The sequence below is a fragment of the Hyla sarda genome, chromosome 4 (assembly GCF_029499605.1).
Source record: "Hyla sarda isolate aHylSar1 chromosome 4, aHylSar1.hap1, whole genome shotgun sequence".
Lineage (NCBI taxonomy): Eukaryota > Metazoa > Chordata > Amphibia > Anura > Hylidae > Hyla > Hyla sarda.
Window position 1 is genome coordinate 19904052 of NC_079192.1, and position 19872 is coordinate 19923923.

Here is a 19872-nt window from a genome sequence, read left to right on the forward strand (position 1 = left end):
GGGTGGCTATGATTATTTTGCCCCTTACTAAGGTCTGCGTCCTCAGGTAGGGTTGAAAAGCAGCAGTTGTGTGTGGTAGCGTGGCCGAGCGGTCTAAGGCGCTGGATTTAGGCTCCAGTCTCTTTGGAGGCGTGGGTCCGAGTCCCACCGCTGCCATTAGGCACTTTTTGCTGTTTCCAGAGGTATAACGAGATTACACCTTTGATACCTAGCGCTGAGCTAAAGCGATTAATTCTCCCTCCAGAACTATTAAACGCTGACCCTTTAAGGACATTACCATGGAGCAGCAGGCATACGTTGTTCCTCGTTAGTATAGTTGTGAGTATTCCTGCCTGTCATGCAGGTGACCAGGCTCTGAATTCCCGAAGGGGAAGCTATGCTTGTTTTGCCCTTTACTTAGGTCTGTGTCCCCAGGTATGGTCGGAAAGCTGCAACACCATGTGGTAGCGTGGCCGAGCGGTCTAAGGCGCTGGATTAAGGCTCCAGTCTCTTCGGGGGCGTGGGTTCGAATCCCACCGTTGCCATTGAGTAGCTTATGCTTTTACTTGCTCTTTCAGCTCACGTTACATGCCCAGAATATGGATTGGTTGAGGCAGGTACCTGGCGCCAGCTAAGGGTGGGTTCACACTACGTTTTGTCCCATACGGGAGCGCATACGGCAGGAGGGAGCTAAAAGCTCGCGCTCCCGTATGTGACCGTATGCGCTCCCGTATGCCATTCTCTTCAATGAGCCGACCGGAGTGAAACGTTCGGTCCGGTCGGCTCATTTTTGCGCCGTATGCGCTTTTACAACCGGACCTAAAACCGTGGTTGACCACGGTTTTAGGTCCGGTTGTAAAAGCGCATACGGCGCAAAAATGAGCCGACCGGACCGAACGTTTCACTCCGGTCGGCTCATTGAAGTGAATGGCATACGGCAGCGCATACGGTCACATACGGGAGCGCGAGCTTTTAGCTCCCTCCTGCCGTATGCGCTCCCTCATGGGACAAAACGTAGTGTGGACCCAGCCTAACTAATCAGCGCTTCCCCTTTCAATGCAGGAGAACCTCTCGTCCCTCTCTCAGTATGGGCGCTGTATTACCACCTGCTAAGATGTTGCGCGGACAATCTGGAATACAATCCTTGAGGAGGGATCCCCAGGGATCAGATGTACTCTGTGATGAATAGGGTGAACAGGAAGAACTACAAAGCTGACCCTTGCTGTCTTGCCTTAATCCTTCCCTAAATCTGAAACATAGGCACAGAGCAGCGTACACCATAATCTGCACCGAGCTGCAAAAGCCAGGGATATTCACAGAGGTTAACCAATCAGGAACTCCACTCTATACTAGCCAGAGCTGGCACTGTTTCTGGAAGAAAGAGGCATTTTAACTTTATTTTCTAATCCTGGATAACACATTTGTCTGGCATTATGGCTCCCGGGGGGATGTGAGTGCTCTGGGTTTCTTTGAGGCATGAGTTTTCATCCAAGTTCTCAACTAATTGCACCTTAGGGCGACAGAACACAATGGTATGGAAGCAGCATTTATGGATTTGAAAAGCTCACATCTGGAAGAAGGTTAAATAATTTTAATACAGTACTGAGTAATGAGAGGAAAGTAACACCTTTGATCCCTAGCGCTGAGCTAAAGCGATTAATTCTCCCTCCAGAACTATTAAACGCTGACCCTTTAAGGACATTACCATGGAGCAGAAGGCATAGGTTGTTCCTCGTTAGTATAGTTGTGAGTATTCCTGCCTGTCATGCAGGTGACCAGGCTCTGAATTCCCGAAGGGGAAGCTATGCTTGTTTGGCCCTTTACTTAGGTCTGTGTCCCCAGGTAGGGTCGGAAAGCTGCAACACCATGTGGTAGCGTGGCCGAGCGGTCTAAGGCGCTGGATTAAGGCTCCAGTCTCTTCGGGGGCGTGGGTTTGAATCCCACCGTTGCCATTGAGTAGCTTTTGCTTTTACTTGCTCTTTCAGCTCACGTTACATGCCCAGAATATGGATTGGTTGAGGCAGGTACCTGGCGCCAGCTAACTAATCAGCGCTTCCCCTTTCAATGCAGGAGAACCTCTCGGCCCTCTCTCAGTATGGGCGCTGTATTACAACCTGCTAAGATGTTGCGCGGACAATCTGGAATACAATCCTTGAGGAGGGATCCCCAGGGATCAGATGTACTCTGTGATGAATAGGGTGAACAGGAAGAACTACAAAACTGACCCTTGCTGTCTTGCCTTAATCCTTCCCTAGATCTGAAACATAGGCACAGAGCAGCGTACACCATAATCTGCACCGAGCTGCAAAAGCCAGGGATATTCACAGAGGTTAACCAATCAGGAAATCCACTCTATACTAGCCAGAGCTGGCACTGTTTCTGGAAGAAAGAGGCAATTTAACTTTATTTTCTAATCCTGGATAACCCATATTTCTGGCATTATGGCTCCCGGGGGGATGTGAGTGCTCTGGGTTTCTTTGAGGCATGAGTTTTCATCCAAGTTCTCAACTAATTGCACCTTGGGGCGACAGAACACAAAGGTATGGAAGCAGCATTTATGGATTTGAAAAGCTCACATCTGGAAGAAGGTTAAATAATTTTAATACAGTATTGAGTAATGAGAGGAAAGTAAAGAAAGGTCCCACTGAGATTTGAACTCGGATCACTGGATTCAGAGTCCAGAGTGCTAACCATTACACAATGGAACCATTAAGTACCTTCACCTGCCACACTAAAACTTTTAATTCTTCCTCCAGATCTCCAGAAAACCGGGGTACGGTTCCCAGATGGGGTGGCTATGATTATTTCGCCCCTTACTTAGGTCTGCGTCCTCAGGTAGGGTTGAAAAGCAGCAGTTGTGTGTGGTAGCGTGGCCGAGCAGTCTAAGGCGCTGGATTTAGGCTCCAGCCTCTTTGGAGGTTTGGGTTCGAGTCCCACCGCTGCCATTAGGCAATTTTTGCTGTTTCCAGAGGTATAACGAGATTACACCTTTGATCCCTAGCGCTGAGCTAAAGCGATTAATTCTCCCTCCAGAACTATTAAACGCTGACCCTTTAAGGACATTACCATGGAGCAGCAGGCATACGTTGTTCCTCGTTAGTATAGTTGTGAGTATTCCTGCCTGTCATGCAGGTGACCAGGCTCCGAATTCCCGAAGGGGAAGCTATGCTTGTTTTGCCCTTTACTTAGGTCTGTGTCCCCAGGTAGGGTAAGAAAGCTGCAACACCATGTGGAAGCGTGGCCGAGCGGTCTAAGGCGCTGGATTAAGGCTCCAGTCTCCTCGGAGGCGTGGGTTCGAATCCCACCGTTGCCATTGAGTAGCTTTTGCTTTTACTTGCTCTTTCAGCTCACGTTAAATGCCCAGAATATGGATTGGTTGAGGCAGGTACCTGGCGCCAGCTAACTAATCAGCGCTTCCCCTTTCAATGCAGGAGAACCTCTCGTCCCTCTCTCAGTATGGGCGCTGTATTATCACCTGCTAAGATGTTGCGCGGACAATCTGGAATACAATCCTTGAGGAGGGATCCCCAGGGATCAGATGTACTCTGTGATGAATAGGGTGAACAGGAAGAACTACAAAACTGACCCTTGCTGTCCTGCCTTAATCCTTCCCTAAATCTGAAACATAGGCACAGAGGAGCGTACACCATAATCTGCACCGAGCTGCAAAAGCCAGGGATATTCACAGAGGTTACTTAGGTCTGCGTCCTCAGGTAGGGTTGAAAAGCAGCAGTTGTGTGTGGTAGCATGGTCGAGCGGTCTAAGGCGCTGGATTTAGGCTCCAGTCTCTTTGGAGGTGTGGGTTCGAGTCCCACCGCTGCCATTAGGCACTTTTTGCTGTTTCCAGAGGTATAACGAGATTACACCTTTGATCCCTAGCGCTGAGCTAAAGCGATTAATTCTCCCTCCAGAACTATTAAATGCTGACCCTTTAAGGACATTACCATGGAGCAGCAGGCATACGTTGTTCCTCGTTAGTATAGTTGTGAGTATTCCTGCCTGTCATGCAGGTGACCAGGCTCCGAATTCCCGAAGGGGAAGCTATGCTTGTTTTGCCCTTTACTTAGGTCTGTGTCCCCAGGTAGGGTCAGAAAGCTGCAACACCATGTGGTAGCGTGGCCGAGCGGTCTAAGGCGCAGGATTAAGGCTCCAGTCTCTTCGGGGGCGTGGGTTCGAATCCCACCGTTGCCATTGAGTAGCTTTTGCTTTTACTTGCTCTTTCAGCTCACGTTACATGCCCAGAATATGGATTGGTTGAGGCAGGTACCTGGCGCCAGCTAACTAATCAGCGCTTCCCCTTTCAATGCAGGAGAACCTCTCGTCCCTCTCTCAGTATGGGCGCTGTATTACCACCTGCTAAGATGTTGCGCGGACAATCTGGAATACAATCCTTGAGGAGGGATCCCCAGGGATCAGATGTACTCTGTGATGAATAGGGTGAACAGGAAGAACTACAAAACTGACCCTTGCTGTCTTGCCTTAATCCTTCCCAAAATCTGAAACATAGGCACAGAGCAGCGTACACCATAATCTGCACCGAGCTGCAAAAGCCAGGGATATTCACAGAGGTTAACCAATCAGGAACTCCACTCTATACTAGCCAGAGCTGGCACTGTTTCTGGAAGAAAGAGGCATTTTAACTTTATTTTCTAATCCTGGATAACACATTTGTCTGGCATTATGGCTCCCGGGGGGATGTGAGTGCTCTGGGTTTCTTTGAGGCATGAGTTTTCATCCAAGTTCTCAACTAATTGCACCTTAGGGCGACAGAACACAATGGTATGGAAGCAGCATTTATGGATTTGAAAAGCTCACATCTGGAAGAAGGTTAAATAATTTTAATACAATACTGAGTAATGAGAGGAAAGTAAAGAAAGGTCCCAACGAGATTTGAACTTGGATCACTGGATTCAGAGTCCAGAGTGCTAACCATTACACCACGGAACCATTAAGTACCTTCATCTGCCACACTAAAACTTTTAATTCTTCCTCCAGATCTCCAGAAAACCGGGGTACGGTTCCCAGATGGGGTGGCTATGATTATTTCGCCCCTTACTTAGGTCTGCGTCCTCAGGTAGGGTTGAAAAGCAGCGGTTGTGTGTGGTAGCATGGCCGAGCGGTCTAAGGCACTGGATTTAGACTCCAGTCTCTTTGGAGGCGTGGGTTCGAATCCCACCGCTGCCATTAGGCACTTTCTGCTGTTTCCAGAGGGATAACGAGATTACACCTTTGATCCCTAGCGCTGAGCTAAAGCGATTAATTCTCCCTCCAGAACTATTAAACGCTGACCCTTTAAGGACATTACCATGGAGCAGCAGGCATACGTTGTTCCTCGTTAGTATAGTTGTGAGTATTCCTGCCTGTCATGCAGGTGACCAGGCTCTGAATTCCCGCAGGGGAAGCTATGCTTGTTTTGCCCTTTACTTAGGTCTATGTCCCCAGGTAAGGTCGGAAAGCTGCATCACCATGTGGTAGCGTGGCCGAGCGGTCTAAGGCGCTGGATTAAGGCTCCAGTCTCTTCGGGGGCGTGGGTTCGAATCCCACTGTTGCCATTGTGTAGCTTTTGCTTTTACGTGCTCTTTCAGCTCACGTTACATGCCCAGAATATGGATTGGTTTAGGCAGGTACCTGGCGCCAGCTAACTAATCAGCGCTTCCCCTTTCAATGCAGGAGAACCTCTCGTCCCTCTCTCAGTATGGGCGCTGTATTACCACCTGCTAAGATGTTGCGCGGACAATCTGGAATACAATCCTTGAGGAGGGATCCCCAGGGATCAGATGTACTCTGTGATGAATAGGGTGAACAGGTAGAACTACAAAACTGACCCTTGCTGTCTTGCCTTAATCCTTCCCTAGATCTGAAACATAGGCACAGAGCAGCGTACACCATAATCTGCACCGAGCTGCAAAAGCCAGGGATATTCACAGAGGTTAACCAATCAGGAAATCCACTCTATACTAGCCAGAGCTGGCACTGTTTCTGGAAGAAAGAGGCAATTTAACTTTATTTTCTAATCCTGGATAACCCATATTTCTGGCATTATGGCTCCCGGGGGGATGTGAGTGCTCTGGGTTTCTTTGAGGCATGAGTTTTCATCCAAGTTCTCAACTAATTGCACCTTGGGGCGACAGAACACAAAGGTATGGAAGCAGCATTTATGGATATGAAAAGCTCACATCTGGAAGAAGGTTAAATAATTTTAATACAGTACTGAGTAATGAGAGGAAAGTAAAGAAAGGTCCCACCGAGATTTGAACTCGGATCACTGGATTCAGAGTCCAGAGTGCTAACCATTACACCATGGAACCATTAAGTACCTTCACCTGCCACACTAAAACTTTTAATTCTTCCTCCAGATCTCCAGAAAACCGGGGTACGGTTCCCAGATGGGGTGGCTATGATTATTTCGCCCCTTACTTAGGTCTGCGTCCTCAGGTAGGGTTGAAAAGCAGCAGTTGTCTGTGGTAGCGTGGCCGAGCGGTCTAAGGCGCTGGATTTAGGCTCCAGTCTCTTTGGAGGCGTGGGTTTGAATCCCACCGCTGCCATTAGGCACTTTTTGCTGTTTCCAGAGGGATAACGATTACACCTTTGATCCCTAGCGCTGAGCTAAAGCGTTTAATTCTCCCTTCAGAACTATTAAACGCTGACCCTTTAAGGACATTACCATGGAGCAGCAGGCATAGGTTGTTCCTCGTTAGTATAGTTGTGAGTATTCCTGCCTGTCATGCAGGTAACCAGGCTCCGAATTCCCGAAGGGGAAGCTATGCTTGTTTTGCCCTTTACTTAGGTCTATGTCCCCAGGTAGGGTCGGAAAGCTGCAACACCATGTGGTAGCGTGGCCGAGCGGTCTAAGGCGCTGAATAAAGAGTCCAGTCTCTTCGGGGGTGTGGGTGCGAATCCAACCGTTGCCATTGAGTAGCTTTTGCTTTTACTTGCTCTTTCAGCTCACGTTACATGCCCAGAATATGGATTGGTTGAGGCAGGTACCTGGCGCCAGCTAACTAATCAGCGCTTCCCCTTTTAATGCAGGAGAACCTCTCGTCCCTCTCTCAGTATGGGCGCTGTATTACCACCTGCTAAGATGTTGCGCGGACAATCTGGAATACAATCCTTGAGGAGGGATCCCCAGGGATCAGATGTACTCTGTGATGAATAGGGTGAACAGGAAGAACTACAAAACTGACCCTTGCTGTCTTGCCTTAATCCTTCCCTAGATCTGAAACACAGGCACAGAGCAGCGTACACCATAAACTGCACCGAGCTGCAAAAGCCAGGGATATTCACAGAGGTTAACCAATCAGGAACTCCACTCTATACTAGCCAGAGCTGGCACTGTTTCTGGATGAAAGAGGCATTTTAGCTTTATTTTCTAATCCTGGATAACACATATGTCTGTCATTATGGCTCCCGGGGCGATGTGAGTGCTCTGGGTTTCTTTGAGGCATGAGTTTTCATCCAAGTTCTCAACTAATTGCACCTTGGGGCGACAGAACACAATGGTATGGAAGCAGCATTTATGGATTTGAAAAGCTCACATCTGGAAGAAGGTTAAATAATTTTAATACAGTACTGAGTAATGAGAGGAAAGTAAAGAAAGGTCCCACCGAGATTTGAACTCGGATCACTGGATTCAGAGTCCAGAGTGCTAACCATTACACCATGGAACCATTAAGTACCTTCACCTGCCACACTAAAACTTTTAATTCTTCCTCCAGATCTCCAGAAAACCGGGGTACGGTTCCCAGATGGGGTGGCTATGATTATTTCGCCCCTTACTTAGGTCTGCGTCCTCAGGTAGGGATGAAAAGCAGCAGTTGTGTGTGGTAGCGTGGCCGAGCGGTCTAAGGTGATGGATTTAGGCTCCAGTCTCTTTGGAGGCGTGGGTTCGAATCCCACCGCTGCCATTAGGCACTTTTTGCTGTTTCCAGAGGGATAACGAGATTACACATTTGATCCCTAGCGCTGAGCTAAAGCGATTAATTCTCCCTCCAGAACTATTAAACGCTGACCCTTTAAGGACATTACCATGGAGCAGCAGGCATAGGTTGTTCCTCGTTAGTATAGTTGTGAGTATTCCTGCCTGTCATGCAGGTAACCAGGCTCCGAATTCCCGAAGGGGAAGCTATGCTTGTTTTGCCCTTTACTTAGGTCTATGTCCCCAGGTAGGGTCGGAAAGCTGCAACACCATGTGGTAGCGTGGCCGAGCGGTCTAAGGCGCTGAATTAAGGCTCCAGTCTCTTCGGGGGTGTGGGTGCGAATCCAACCGTTGCCATTGAGTAGCTTTTGCTTTTACTTGCTCTTTCAGCTCACGTTACATGCCCAGAATATGGATTGGTTGAGGCAGGTACCTGGCGCCAGCTAACTAATCAGCGCTTCACCTTTCAATGCAGGAGAACCTCTCGTCCCTCTCTCAGTATGGGCGCTGTATTACCACCTGCTAAGATGTTGCGCGGACAATCTGGAATACAATCCTTGAGGAGGGATCCCCAGGGATCAGATGTACTCTGTGATGAATAGGGTGAACAGGAAGAACTACAAAACTGACCCTTGCTGTCTTGCCTTAATCCTTCCCTAGATCTGAAACATAGGCACAGAGCAGCGTACACCATAATCTGCACCGAGCTGCAAAAGCCAGGGATATTCACAGAGGTTAACCAATCAGGAAATCCACTCTATACTAGCCAGAGCTGGCACTGTTTCTGGAAGAAAGAGGCAATTTAACTTTATTTTCTAATCCTGGATAACCCATATTTCTGGCATTATGGCTCCCGGGGGGATGTGAGTGCTCTGGGTTTCTTTGAGGCATGAGTTTTCATCCAAGTTCTCAACTAATTGCACCTTGGGGCGACAGAACACAAAGGTATGGAAGCAGCATTTATGGATTTGAAAAGCTCACATCTGGAAGAAGGTTAAATAATTTTAATACAGTACTGAGTAATGAGAGGAAAGTAAAGAAAGGTCCCACCGAGATTTGAACTCGGATCACTGGATTCAGAGTGCTAACCATTACACCATGGAACCATTAAGTACCTTCACCTGCCACACTAAAACTTTTAATTCTTCCTCCAGATCTCCAGAAAACCGGGGTACGGTTCCCAGATGGGGTGGCTATGATTATTTTGCGCCTTACTTAGGTCTGCGTCCTCAGGTAGGGTTGAAAAGCAGCAGTTGTGTGTGGTAGCGTGGCCGAGCGGTCTAAGGCGCTGGATTTAGGCTCCAGTCTCTTTGGAGGTGTGGGTTCGAGTCCCACCGCTGCCATTAGGCACTTTTTGCTGTTTCCAGAGGTATAACGAGATTACACCTTTGATCCCTAGCGCTGAGCTAAAGCGATTAATTCTCCCTCCAGAACTATTAAACGCTGACCCTTTAAGGACATTACCATGGAGCAGCAGGCATACGTTGTTCCTCGTTAGTATAGTTGTGAGTATTCCTGCCTGTCATGCAGGTGACCAGGCTCTGAATTCCCGAAGGGGAAGCTATGCTTGTTTTGCCCTTTACTTAGGTCTGTGTCCCCAGGTAGGGTCGGAAAGCTGCAACACCATGTGGTAGCGTGGCCGAGCGGTCTAAGCCGCTGAATTAAGGCTCCAGTCTCTTCGGGGGCGTGGGTTTGAATCCCACCGTTGCTATTGAGTAGCTTTTGTTTTTACTTGCTCTTTCAGCTCACGTTACATGCCCAGAATATGGATTGGTTGAGGCAGGTACCTGGCGCCAGCTAACTAATCAGCGCTTCCCCTTTCAATGCAGGAGAACCTCTCGTCCCTCTCTCAGTATGGGCGCTGTATTACCACCTGCTAAGATGTTGTGCGGACAATCTGGAATACAATCCTTGAGGAGGGATCCCCAGGGATTAGATGTACTCTGTGATGAATAGGGTGAACAGGTAGAACTACAAAACTGACCCTTGCTGTCTTGCCTTAATCCTTCCCTAGATCTGAAACATAGGCACAGAGCAGCGTACACCATAATCTGCACCGAGCTGCAAAAGCCAGGGATATTCACAGAGGTTAACCAATCAGGAAATCCACTCTATACTAGCCAGAGCTGGCACTGTTTCTGGAAGAAAGAGGCAATTTAACTTTATTTTCTAATCCTGGATAACCCATATTTCTGGCATTATGGCTCCCGGGGGGATGTGAGTGCTCTGGATTTCTTTGAGGCATGAGTTTTCATCCAAGTTCTCAACTAATTGCACTTTAGGGCGACAGAACACAAAGGTATGGAAGCAGCATTTATGGATTTGAAAAGCTCACATCTGGAAGAAGGTTAACTAAACTTAAAACTAAAACTTTTAATTCTTCCTCCAGATCTCCAGAAAACCGGGGTACGGTTCCCAGATGGGGTGGCTATGATTATTTCGCCCCTTACTTAGGTCTGCGTCCTCAGGTAGGGTTGAAAAGCAGCAGTTGTGTGTGGTAGCGTGGCCGAGCGGTCTAAGGTGATGGATTTAGGCTCCAGTCTCTTTGGAGGCGTGGGTTCGAATCCCACCGCTGCCATTAGGCACTTTTTGCTGTTTCCAGAGGGATAACGAGATTACACATTTGATCCCTAGCGCTGAGCTAAAGCGATTAATTCTCCCTCCAGAACTATTAAACGCTGACCCTTTAAGGACATTACCATGGAGCAGCAGGCATAGGTTGTTCCTCGTTAGTATAGTTGTGAGTATTCCTGCCTGTCATGCAGGTAACCAGGCTCCGAATTCCCGAAGGGGAAGCTATGCTTGTTTTGCCCTTTACTTAGGTCTATGTCCCCAGGTAGGGTCGGAAAGCTGCAACACCATGTGGTAGCGTGGCCGAGCGGTCTAAGGCGCTGAATTAAGGCTCCAGTCTCTTCGGGGGTGTGGGTGCGAATCCAACCGTTGCCATTGAGTAGCTTTTGCTTTTACTTGCTCTTTCAGCTCACGTTACATGCCCAGAATATGGATTGGTTGAGGCAGGTACCTGGCGCCAGCTAACTAATCAGCGCTTCACCTTTCAATGCAGGAGAACCTCTCGTCCCTCTCTCAGTATGGGCGCTGTATTACCACCTGCTAAGATGTTGCGCGGACAATCTGGAATACAATCCTTGAGGAGGGATCCCCAGGGATCAGATGTACTCTGTGATGAATAGGGTGAACAGGAAGAACTACAAAACTGACCCTTGCTGTCTTGCCTTAATCCTTCCCTAGATCTGAAACATAGGCACAGAGCAGCGTACACCATAATCTGCACCGAGCTGCAAAAGCCAGGGATATTCACAGAGGTTAACCAATCAGGAAATCCACTCTATACTAGCCAGAGCTGGCACTGTTTCTGGAAGAAAGAGGCAATTTAACTTTATTTTCTAATCCTGGATAACCCATATTTCTGGCATTATGGCTCCCGGGGGGATGTGAGTGCTCTGGGTTTCTTTGAGGCATGAGTTTTCATCCAAGTTCTCAACTAATTGCACCTTGGGGCGACAGAACACAAAGGTATGGAAGCAGCATTTATGGATTTGAAAAGCTCACATCTGGAAGAAGGTTAAATAATTTTAATACAGTACTGAGTAATGAGAGGAAAGTAAAGAAAGGTCCCACCGAGATTTGAACTCGGATCACTGGATTCAGAGTGCTAACCATTACACCATGGAACCATTAAGTACCTTCACCTGCCACACTAAAACTTTTAATTCTTCCTCCAGATCTCCAGAAAACCGGGGTACGGTTCCCAGATGGGGTGGCTATGATTATTTTGCGCCTTACTTAGGTCTGCGTCCTCAGGTAGGGTTGAAAAGCAGCAGTTGTGTGTGGTAGCGTGGCCGAGCGGTCTAAGGCGCTGGATTTAGGCTCCAGTCTCTTTGGAGGTGTGGGTTCGAGTCCCACCGCTGCCATTAGGCACTTTTTGCTGTTTCCAGAGGTATAACGAGATTACACCTTTGATCCCTAGCGCTGAGCTAAAGCGATTAATTCTCCCTCCAGAACTATTAAACGCTGACCCTTTAAGGACATTACCATGGAGCAGCAGGCATACGTTGTTCCTCGTTAGTATAGTTGTGAGTATTCCTGCCTGTCATGCAGGTGACCAGGCTCTGAATTCCCGAAGGGGAAGCTATGCTTGTTTTGCCCTTTACTTAGGTCTGTGTCCCCAGGTAGGGTCGGAAAGCTGCAACACCATGTGGTAGCGTGGCCGAGCGGTCTAAGCCGCTGAATTAAGGCTCCAGTCTCTTCGGGGGCGTGGGTTTGAATCCCACCGTTGCTATTGAGTAGCTTTTGTTTTTACTTGCTCTTTCAGCTCACGTTACATGCCCAGAATATGGATTGGTTGAGGCAGGTACCTGGCGCCAGCTAACTAATCAGCGCTTCCCCTTTCAATGCAGGAGAACCTCTCGTCCCTCTCTCAGTATGGGCGCTGTATTACCACCTGCTAAGATGTTGTGCGGACAATCTGGAATACAATCCTTGAGGAGGGATCCCCAGGGATTAGATGTACTCTGTGATGAATAGGGTGAACAGGTAGAACTACAAAACTGACCCTTGCTGTCTTGCCTTAATCCTTCCCTAGATCTGAAACATAGGCACAGAGCAGCGTACACCATAATCTGCACCGAGCTGCAAAAGCCAGGGATATTCACAGAGGTTAACCAATCAGGAAATCCACTCTATACTAGCCAGAGCTGGCACTGTTTCTGGAAGAAAGAGGCAATTTAACTTTATTTTCTAATCCTGGATAACCCATATTTCTGGCATTATGGCTCCCGGGGGGATGTGAGTGCTCTGGATTTCTTTGAGGCATGAGTTTTCATCCAAGTTCTCAACTAATTGCACTTTAGGGCGACAGAACACAAAGGTATGGAAGCAGCATTTATGGATTTGAAAAGCTCACATCTGGAAGAAGGTTAACTAAACTTAAAACTAAAACTTTTAATTCTTCCTCCAGATCTCCAGAAAACCGGGGTACGGTTCCCAGATGGGGTGGCTATGATTATTTCGCCCCTTACTTAGGTCTGCGTCCTCAGGTAGGGTTGAAAAGCAGCAGTTGTGTGTGGTAGCGTGGCCGAGCGGTCTAAGGCGCTGGATTTAGGCTCCAGTCTCTTTGGAGGCGTGGGTTTGAATCCCACCGCTGCCATTAGGCACTTTTTGCTGTTTCCAGAGGGATAACGATTACACCTTTGATCCCTAGCGCTGAGCTAAAGCGTTTAATTCTCCCTTCAGAACTATTAAACGCTGACCCTTTAAGGACATTACCATGGAGCAGCAGGCATAGGTTGTTCCTCGTTAGTATAGTTGTGAGTATTCCTGCCTGTCATGCAGGTAACCAGGCTCCGAATTCCCGAAGGGGAAGCTATGCTTGTTTTGCCCTTTACTTAGGTCTATGTCCCCAGGTAGGGTCGGAAAGCTGCAACACCATGTGGTAGCGTGGCCGAGCGGTCTAAGGCGCTGAATAAAGAGTCCAGTCTCTTCGGGGGTGTGGGTGCGAATCCAACCGTTGCCATTGAGTAGCTTTTGCTTTTACTTGCTCTTTCAGCTCACGTTACATGCCCAGAATATGGATTGGTTGAGGCAGGTACCTGGCGCCAGCTAACTAATCAGCGCTTCCCCTTTTAATGCAGGAGAACCTCTCGTCCCTCTCTCAGTATGGGCGCTGTATTACCACCTGCTAAGATGTTGCGCGGACAATCTGGAATACAATCCTTGAGGAGGGATCCCCAGGGATCAGATGTACTCTGTGATGAATAGGGTGAACAGGAAGAACTACAAAACTGACCCTTGCTGTCTTGCCTTAATCCTTCCCTAGATCTGAAACACAGGCACAGAGCAGCGTACACCATAAACTGCACCGAGCTGCAAAAGCCAGGGATATTCACAGAGGTTAACCAATCAGGAACTCCACTCTATACTAGCCAGAGCTGGCACTGTTTCTGGAAGAAAGAGGCATTTTAGCTTTATTTTCTAATCCTGGATAACACATATGTCTGTCATTATGGCTCCCGGGGCGATGTGAGTGCTCTGGGTTTCTTTGAGGCATGAGTTTTCATCCAAGTTCTCAACTAATTGCACCTTGGGGCGACAGAACACAATGGTATGGAAGCAGCATTTATGGATTTGAAAAGCTCACATCTGGAAGAAGGTTAAATAATTTTAATACAGTACTGAGTAATGAGAGGAAAGTAAAGAAAGGTCCCACCGAGATTTGAACTCGGATCACTGGATTCAGAGTCCAGAGTGCTAACCATTACACCATGGAACCATTAAGTACCTTCACCTGCCACACTAAAACTTTTAATTCTTCCTCCAGATCTCCAGAAAACCGGGGTACGGTTCCCAGATGGGGTGGCTATGATTATTTCGCCCCTTACTTAGGTCTGCGTCCTCAGGTAGGGATGAAAAGCAGCAGTTGTGTGTGGTAGCGTGGCCGAGCGGTCTAAGGTGATGGATTTAGGCTCCAGTCTCTTTGGAGGCGTGGGTTCGAATCCCACCGCTGCCATTAGGCACTTTTTGCTGTTTCCAGAGGGATAACGAGATTACACATTTGATCCCTAGCGCTGAGCTAAAGCGATTAATTCTCCCTCCAGAACTATTAAACGCTGACCCTTTAAGGACATTACCATGGAGCAGCAGGCATACGTTGTTCCTCGTTAGTATAGTTGTGAGTATTCCTGCCTGTCATGCAGGTGACCAGGCTCCGAATTCCCGAAGGGGAAGCTATGCTTGTTTTGCCCTTTACTTAGGTCTCTGTCCCCAGGTAGGGTCGGAAAGCTGCAACACCATGTGGTAGCGTGGCCGAGCGGTCTAAGGCGCTGGATTAAGGCTCCAGTCTCTTCGGGGGCGTGGGTTCGAATCCCACCGTTGCCATTGAGTAGCTTTTGCTTTTACTTGCTCTTTCAGCTCACGTTACATGCCCAGAATATGGATTGGTTGAGGCAGGTACCTGGCGCCAGCTAACTAATCAGCGCTTCCCCTTTCAATGCAGGAGAACCTCTCGTCCCTCTCTCAGTATGGGCGCTGTATTACCACCTGCTAAGATGTTGCGCGGACAATCTGGAATACAATCCTTGAGGAGGGATCCCCAGGGATCAGATGTACTCTGTGATGAATAGGGTGAACAGGAAGAACTACAAAACTGACCCTTGCTGTCTTGCCTTAATCCTTCCCTAGATCTGAAACATAGGCACATAGCAGCGTACACCATAATCTGCACCGAGCTGCAAAAGCCAGGGATATTCACAGAGGTTAACCAATCAGAAAATCCACTCTATACTAGCCAGAGCTGGCACTGTTTCTGGAAGAAAGAGGCAATTTAACTTTATTTTCTAATCCTGGATAACCCATATTTCTGGCATTATGGCTCCCGGGGGGATGTGAGTGCTCTGGGTTTCTTTGAGGCATGAGTTTTCATCCAAGTTCTCAACTAATTGCACCTTGGGGCGACAGAACACAAAGGTATGGAAGCAGCATTTATGGATTTGAAAAGCTCACATCTGGAAGAAGGTTAAATAATTTTAATACAGTACTGAGTAATGAGAGGAAAGTAAAGAAAGGTCCCACCGAGATTTGAACTCGGATCACTGGATTCAGAGTGCTAACCATTATACCATGGAACCATTAAGTACCTTCACCTGCCACACTAAAACTTTTAATTCTTCCTCCAGATCTCCAGAAAACCGGGGTACGGTTCCCAGATGGGGTGGCTATGATTATTTTGCGCCTTACTTAGGTCTGCGTCCTCAGGTAGAGTTGAAAAGCAGCAGTTGTGTGTGGTAGCGTGGCCGAGCGGTCTAAGGCGCTGGATTTAGGCTCCAGTCTCTTTGGAGGTGTGGGTTCGAGTCCCACCGCTGCCATTAGGCACTTTTGCTGTTTCCAGAGGTATAACGAGATTACACCTTTGATCCCTAGCGCTGAGCTAAAGCGATTAATTCTCCCTCCAGAACTATTAAACGCTGACCCTTTAAGGACATTACCATGGAGCAGCAGGCATACGTTGTTCCTCGTTAGTATAGTTGTGAGTATTCCTGCCTGTCATGCAGGTGACCAGGCTCTGAATTCCCGAAGGGGAAGCTATGCTTGTTTTGCCCTTTACTTAGGTCTGTGTCCCCAGGTAGGGTCGGAAAGCTGCAACACCATGTGGTAGCGTGGCCGAGCGGTCTAAGCCGCTGAATTAAGGCTCCAGTCTCTTCGGGGGCGTGGGTTTGAATCCCACCGTTGCCATTGAGTAGCTTTTGTTTTTACTTGCTCTTTCAGCTCACGTTACATGCCCAGAATATGGATTGGTTGAGGCAGGTACCTGGCGCCAGCTAACTAATCAGCGCTTCCCCTTTCAATGCAGGAGAACCTCTCGTCCATCTCTCAGTATGGGCGCTGTATTACCACCTGCTAAGATGTTGTGCGGACAATCTGGAATACAATCCTTGAGGAGGGATCCCCAGGGATTAGATGTACTCTGTGATGAATAGGGTGAACAGGTAGAACTACAAAACTGACCCTTGCTGTCTTGCCTTAATCCTTCCCTAGATCTGAAACATAGGCACAGAGCAGCGTACACCATAATCTGCACCGAGTTGCAAAAGCCAGGGATATTCACAGAGGTTAACCAATCAGGAAATCCACTCTATACTAGCCAGAGCTGGCACTGTTTCTGGAAGAAAGAGGCAATTTAACTTTATTTTCTAATCCTGGATAACCCATATTTCTGGCATTATGGCTCCCGGGGGGATGTGAGTGCTCTGGATTTCTTTGAGGCATGAGTTTTCATCCAAGTTCTCAACTAATTGCACTTTAGGGCGACAGAACACAATGGTATGGAAGCAGCATTTATGTATTTGAAAAGCTCACATCTGGAAGAAGGTTAAATAATTTTTATACAATACTGAGTAATGAGAGGAAAGTAAAGAAAGGTCCCAACGAGATTTGAACTTGGATCACTGGATTCAGAGTCCAGAGTGCTAACCATTACACCACGGAACAATTAAGTACCTTCAGCTGCCACACTAAAACTTTTAATTCTTCCTCCAGATCTCCAGAAAACCGGGGTACGGTTCCCAGATGGGGTGGCTATGATTATTTTGCCCCTTACTTAGGTCTGCGTCCTCAGGTAAGGTTGAAAAGCAGCAGTTGTGTGTGGTAGCGTGGCCGAGCGGTCTAAGGCACTGGATTTAGGCTCCAGTCTCTTTGGAGGCGTGGGTTTGAATCCCACCACTGCCATTAGGCACTTTTTGCTGTTTCCAGAGGGATAACGAGATTACACCTTTGATCCCTAGCGCTGAGCTAAAGCGATTAATTCTCCCTCCAGAACTATTAAACGCTGACCCTTTAAGGACATTACCATGGAGCAGCAGGCATACGTTGTTCCTCGTTAGTATAGTTGTGAGTATTCCTGCCTGTCATGCAGGTGACCAGGCTCTGAATTCCCGAAGGGGAAGCTATGCTTGTTTTGCCCTTTACTTAGGTCTGTGTCCCCAGGTAGGGTCGGAAAGCTGCAACACCATGTGGTAGCGTGGCCGAGCGGTCTAAGGCGCTGGTTTAAGGCTCCAGTCTCTTCGGGGGCGTGGGTTTGAATCCCACCGTTGCCATTGAGTAGCTTTTGCTTTTACTTGCTCTTTCAGCTCACGTTACATGCCCAGAATATGGATTGGTTGAGGCAGGTACCTGGCGCCAGCTAACTAATCAGCGCTTCCCCTTTCAATGCAGGAGAACCTCTCGTCCCTCTCTCAGTATGGGCGCTGTATTACCACCTGCTAAGATTTTGCGCGGACAATCTGGAATACAATCCTTGAGGAGGGATCCCCAGGGATCAGATGTACTCTGTGATGAATAGGGTGAACAGGAAGAACTACAAAACTGACCCTTGCTCTCTTGCCTTAATCCTTCCCTAAATCTGAAACATAGGCACAGAGCAGCGTACACCATAATCTGCACCGAGCTGCAAAAGCCAGGGATATTCACAGAGGTTAACCAATCAGGAACTCCACTCTATACTAGCCAGAGCTGGCACTGTTTCTGGAAGAAAGAGGCAATTTAACTTTATTTTCTAATCCCGAATAACACATTTGTCTGGCATTATGGCTCCCGGGGGGATGTGAGTGCTCTGGGTTTCTTTGAGGCATGAGTTTTCATCCAAGTTCTCAACTAATTGCACCTCGGGGCGACAGAACACAAAGGTATGGAAGCAGCATTTATGGATTTGAAAAGCTCACATCTGGAAGAAGGTTAAATAATTTTAATACAGTACTGAGTAATGAGAGGAAAGTAAAGAAAGGTCCCACCAAGATTTGAACTCAGAGTTCAGAGTGCTAACCATTACACCATGGAACCATTAAGTACCTTCACCTGCCACACTAAAACTTTTAATTCTTCCTCCAGATCTCCAGAAAAGCGGGGTACGGTTCCCAGATGGGGTGGCTATGATTATTTCGCCCCTTACTTAGGTCTGCGTCCTCAGGTAGGGTTGAAAAGCAGCAGTTGTGTGCACTGGATTTAGGCTCCAGTCTCTTTGGAGGTGTGGGTTCGAGTCCCACCGCTGCCATTAGGCGCTTTTTGCTGTTTCCAGAGGGATAACGAGATTACACCTTTGATCCCTAGCGCTGAGCTAAAGCGATTAATTCTCCCTCCAGAACTATTAAACGCTGACCCTTTAAGGACATTACCATGGAGCAGCAGGCATACGTTGTTCCTCGTTAGTATAGTTGTGAGTATTCCTGCCTGTCATGCAGGTGACCAAGCTCTGAATTCCCGAAGGGGAAGCTATGCTTGTTTTGCCCTTTACTTAGGTCTGTGTCCCCAGGTAGGGTCGGAAAGCTGCAACACCATGTGGTAGCGTGGCCGAGCGGTCTAAGGCGCTGGATTAAGGCTCCAGTCTCTTCGGGGGCGTGGGTTCGAATCCCACCGTTGCCATTGAGTAGCTTTTGCTTTTACTTGCTCTTTCAGCTCACGTTACATGCCCAGAATATGGATTGGTTGAGGCAGGTACCTGGCGCCAGCTAACTAATCAGCGCTTCCCCTTTCAATGCAGGAGAACCTCTCGTCCCTCTCTCAGTATGGGCGCTGTATTACCACCTGCTAAGATGTTGCGCGGACAATCTGGAATACAATCCTTGAGGAGGGATCCCCAGGCATCAGATGTACTCTGTGATGAATAGGGTGAACAGGAAGAACTACAAAACTGACCCTTGCTGTCTTGCCTTAATCCTTCCCTAGATCTGAAACATAGGCACAGAGCAGCGTACACCATAATCTGCACCGAGCTGCAAAAGCCAGGGATATTCACAGAGGTTAACCAATCAGGAAATCCATTCTATACTAGCCAGAGCTGGCACTGTTTCTGGAAGAAAGAGGCAATTTAACTTTATTTTCTAATCCTGGATAACCCATATTTCTGGCATTATGGCTCCCGGGGGGATGTGAGTGCTCTGGGTTTCTTTGAGGCATGAGTTTTCATCCAAGTTCTCAACTAATTGCACCTTGGGGCGACAGAACACAAAGGTATGGAAGCAGCATTTATGGATTTGAAAAGCTCACATCTGGAAGAAGGTTAAATAATTTTAATACAGTACTGAGTAATGAGAGGAAAGTAAAGAAAGGTCCCACCGAGATTTGAACTCGGATCACTGGATTCAGAGTCCAGATTGCTAACCATTACACCATGGAACCATTAAGTACCTTCACCTGCCACACTAAAACTTTTAATTCTTCCTCCAGATCTCCAGAAAACCGGGGTACGGTTCCCAGATGGGGTGGCTATGATTATTTCGCCCCTTACTTAGGTCTGCGTCCTCAGGTAGGGTTGAAAAGCAGCAGTTGTGTGTGGTAGCGTGGCCGAGCGGTCTAAGGCGCTGGATTTAGGCTCCAGTCTCTTTGGAGGTGTGGGTTCGAATCCCACCGCTGCCATTAGGCACTTTTTGCTGTTTCCAGAGGTATAACGAGATTACACCTTTGATCCCTAG

General features: G+C 47.9%; 25 non-coding genes across 25 annotated transcripts; 21 read left to right on the forward strand and 4 right to left on the reverse strand.

The window, feature by feature from the left end:
• The first annotated feature begins 74 nt into the window (after positions 1-74).
• TRNAL-UAG (transfer RNA leucine (anticodon UAG)) lies at positions 75-156 on the forward strand. The gene has a single exon. It is a non-coding gene; the product is annotated as a tRNA-Leu (tRNA).
• Positions 157-442: 286 nt separating this feature from the next.
• Positions 443-524, forward strand: TRNAL-AAG (transfer RNA leucine (anticodon AAG)). Its single transcript has one exon. It is a non-coding gene; the product is annotated as a tRNA-Leu (tRNA).
• A 1325-nt stretch (positions 525-1849) lies between these two features.
• Positions 1850-1931, forward strand: TRNAL-AAG (transfer RNA leucine (anticodon AAG)). The gene has a single exon. It is a non-coding gene; the product is annotated as a tRNA-Leu (tRNA).
• A 1279-nt stretch (positions 1932-3210) lies between these two features.
• Positions 3211-3292, forward strand: TRNAL-AAG (transfer RNA leucine (anticodon AAG)). Its single transcript has one exon. It is a non-coding gene; the product is annotated as a tRNA-Leu (tRNA).
• A 428-nt stretch (positions 3293-3720) lies between these two features.
• On the forward strand, positions 3721-3802 carry TRNAL-UAG (transfer RNA leucine (anticodon UAG)). Its single transcript has one exon. It is a non-coding gene; the product is annotated as a tRNA-Leu (tRNA).
• Positions 3803-4088: 286 nt separating this feature from the next.
• TRNAL-AAG (transfer RNA leucine (anticodon AAG)) lies at positions 4089-4170 on the forward strand. The gene has a single exon. It is a non-coding gene; the product is annotated as a tRNA-Leu (tRNA).
• A 911-nt stretch (positions 4171-5081) lies between these two features.
• On the forward strand, positions 5082-5163 carry TRNAL-UAG (transfer RNA leucine (anticodon UAG)). Its single transcript has one exon. It is a non-coding gene; the product is annotated as a tRNA-Leu (tRNA).
• Positions 5164-5449: 286 nt separating this feature from the next.
• Positions 5450-5531, forward strand: TRNAL-AAG (transfer RNA leucine (anticodon AAG)). The gene has a single exon. It is a non-coding gene; the product is annotated as a tRNA-Leu (tRNA).
• A 684-nt stretch (positions 5532-6215) lies between these two features.
• Positions 6216-6287, reverse strand: TRNAQ-CUG (transfer RNA glutamine (anticodon CUG)). Its single transcript has one exon. It is a non-coding gene; the product is annotated as a tRNA-Gln (tRNA).
• Positions 6288-6442: 155 nt separating this feature from the next.
• TRNAL-UAG (transfer RNA leucine (anticodon UAG)) lies at positions 6443-6524 on the forward strand. Its single transcript has one exon. It is a non-coding gene; the product is annotated as a tRNA-Leu (tRNA).
• A 1050-nt stretch (positions 6525-7574) lies between these two features.
• Positions 7575-7646, reverse strand: TRNAQ-CUG (transfer RNA glutamine (anticodon CUG)). Its single transcript has one exon. It is a non-coding gene; the product is annotated as a tRNA-Gln (tRNA).
• Positions 7647-7801: 155 nt separating this feature from the next.
• Positions 7802-7883, forward strand: TRNAL-UAG (transfer RNA leucine (anticodon UAG)). The gene has a single exon. It is a non-coding gene; the product is annotated as a tRNA-Leu (tRNA).
• Positions 7884-9155: 1272 nt separating this feature from the next.
• TRNAL-UAG (transfer RNA leucine (anticodon UAG)) lies at positions 9156-9237 on the forward strand. Its single transcript has one exon. It is a non-coding gene; the product is annotated as a tRNA-Leu (tRNA).
• A 1153-nt stretch (positions 9238-10390) lies between these two features.
• TRNAL-UAG (transfer RNA leucine (anticodon UAG)) lies at positions 10391-10472 on the forward strand. Its single transcript has one exon. It is a non-coding gene; the product is annotated as a tRNA-Leu (tRNA).
• Positions 10473-11744: 1272 nt separating this feature from the next.
• TRNAL-UAG (transfer RNA leucine (anticodon UAG)) lies at positions 11745-11826 on the forward strand. Its single transcript has one exon. It is a non-coding gene; the product is annotated as a tRNA-Leu (tRNA).
• A 1153-nt stretch (positions 11827-12979) lies between these two features.
• TRNAL-UAG (transfer RNA leucine (anticodon UAG)) lies at positions 12980-13061 on the forward strand. The gene has a single exon. It is a non-coding gene; the product is annotated as a tRNA-Leu (tRNA).
• A 1050-nt stretch (positions 13062-14111) lies between these two features.
• Positions 14112-14183, reverse strand: TRNAQ-CUG (transfer RNA glutamine (anticodon CUG)). Its single transcript has one exon. It is a non-coding gene; the product is annotated as a tRNA-Gln (tRNA).
• Positions 14184-14338: 155 nt separating this feature from the next.
• TRNAL-UAG (transfer RNA leucine (anticodon UAG)) lies at positions 14339-14420 on the forward strand. The gene has a single exon. It is a non-coding gene; the product is annotated as a tRNA-Leu (tRNA).
• Positions 14421-14706: 286 nt separating this feature from the next.
• On the forward strand, positions 14707-14788 carry TRNAL-AAG (transfer RNA leucine (anticodon AAG)). The gene has a single exon. It is a non-coding gene; the product is annotated as a tRNA-Leu (tRNA).
• A 904-nt stretch (positions 14789-15692) lies between these two features.
• On the forward strand, positions 15693-15774 carry TRNAL-UAG (transfer RNA leucine (anticodon UAG)). The gene has a single exon. It is a non-coding gene; the product is annotated as a tRNA-Leu (tRNA).
• A 1278-nt stretch (positions 15775-17052) lies between these two features.
• Positions 17053-17134, forward strand: TRNAL-UAG (transfer RNA leucine (anticodon UAG)). Its single transcript has one exon. It is a non-coding gene; the product is annotated as a tRNA-Leu (tRNA).
• Positions 17135-17420: 286 nt separating this feature from the next.
• Positions 17421-17502, forward strand: TRNAL-AAG (transfer RNA leucine (anticodon AAG)). The gene has a single exon. It is a non-coding gene; the product is annotated as a tRNA-Leu (tRNA).
• Positions 17503-18741: 1239 nt separating this feature from the next.
• TRNAL-AAG (transfer RNA leucine (anticodon AAG)) lies at positions 18742-18823 on the forward strand. The gene has a single exon. It is a non-coding gene; the product is annotated as a tRNA-Leu (tRNA).
• Positions 18824-19507: 684 nt separating this feature from the next.
• TRNAQ-CUG (transfer RNA glutamine (anticodon CUG)) lies at positions 19508-19579 on the reverse strand. Its single transcript has one exon. It is a non-coding gene; the product is annotated as a tRNA-Gln (tRNA).
• A 155-nt stretch (positions 19580-19734) lies between these two features.
• TRNAL-UAG (transfer RNA leucine (anticodon UAG)) lies at positions 19735-19816 on the forward strand. The gene has a single exon. It is a non-coding gene; the product is annotated as a tRNA-Leu (tRNA).
• Positions 19817-19872: the final 56 nt, after the last annotated feature.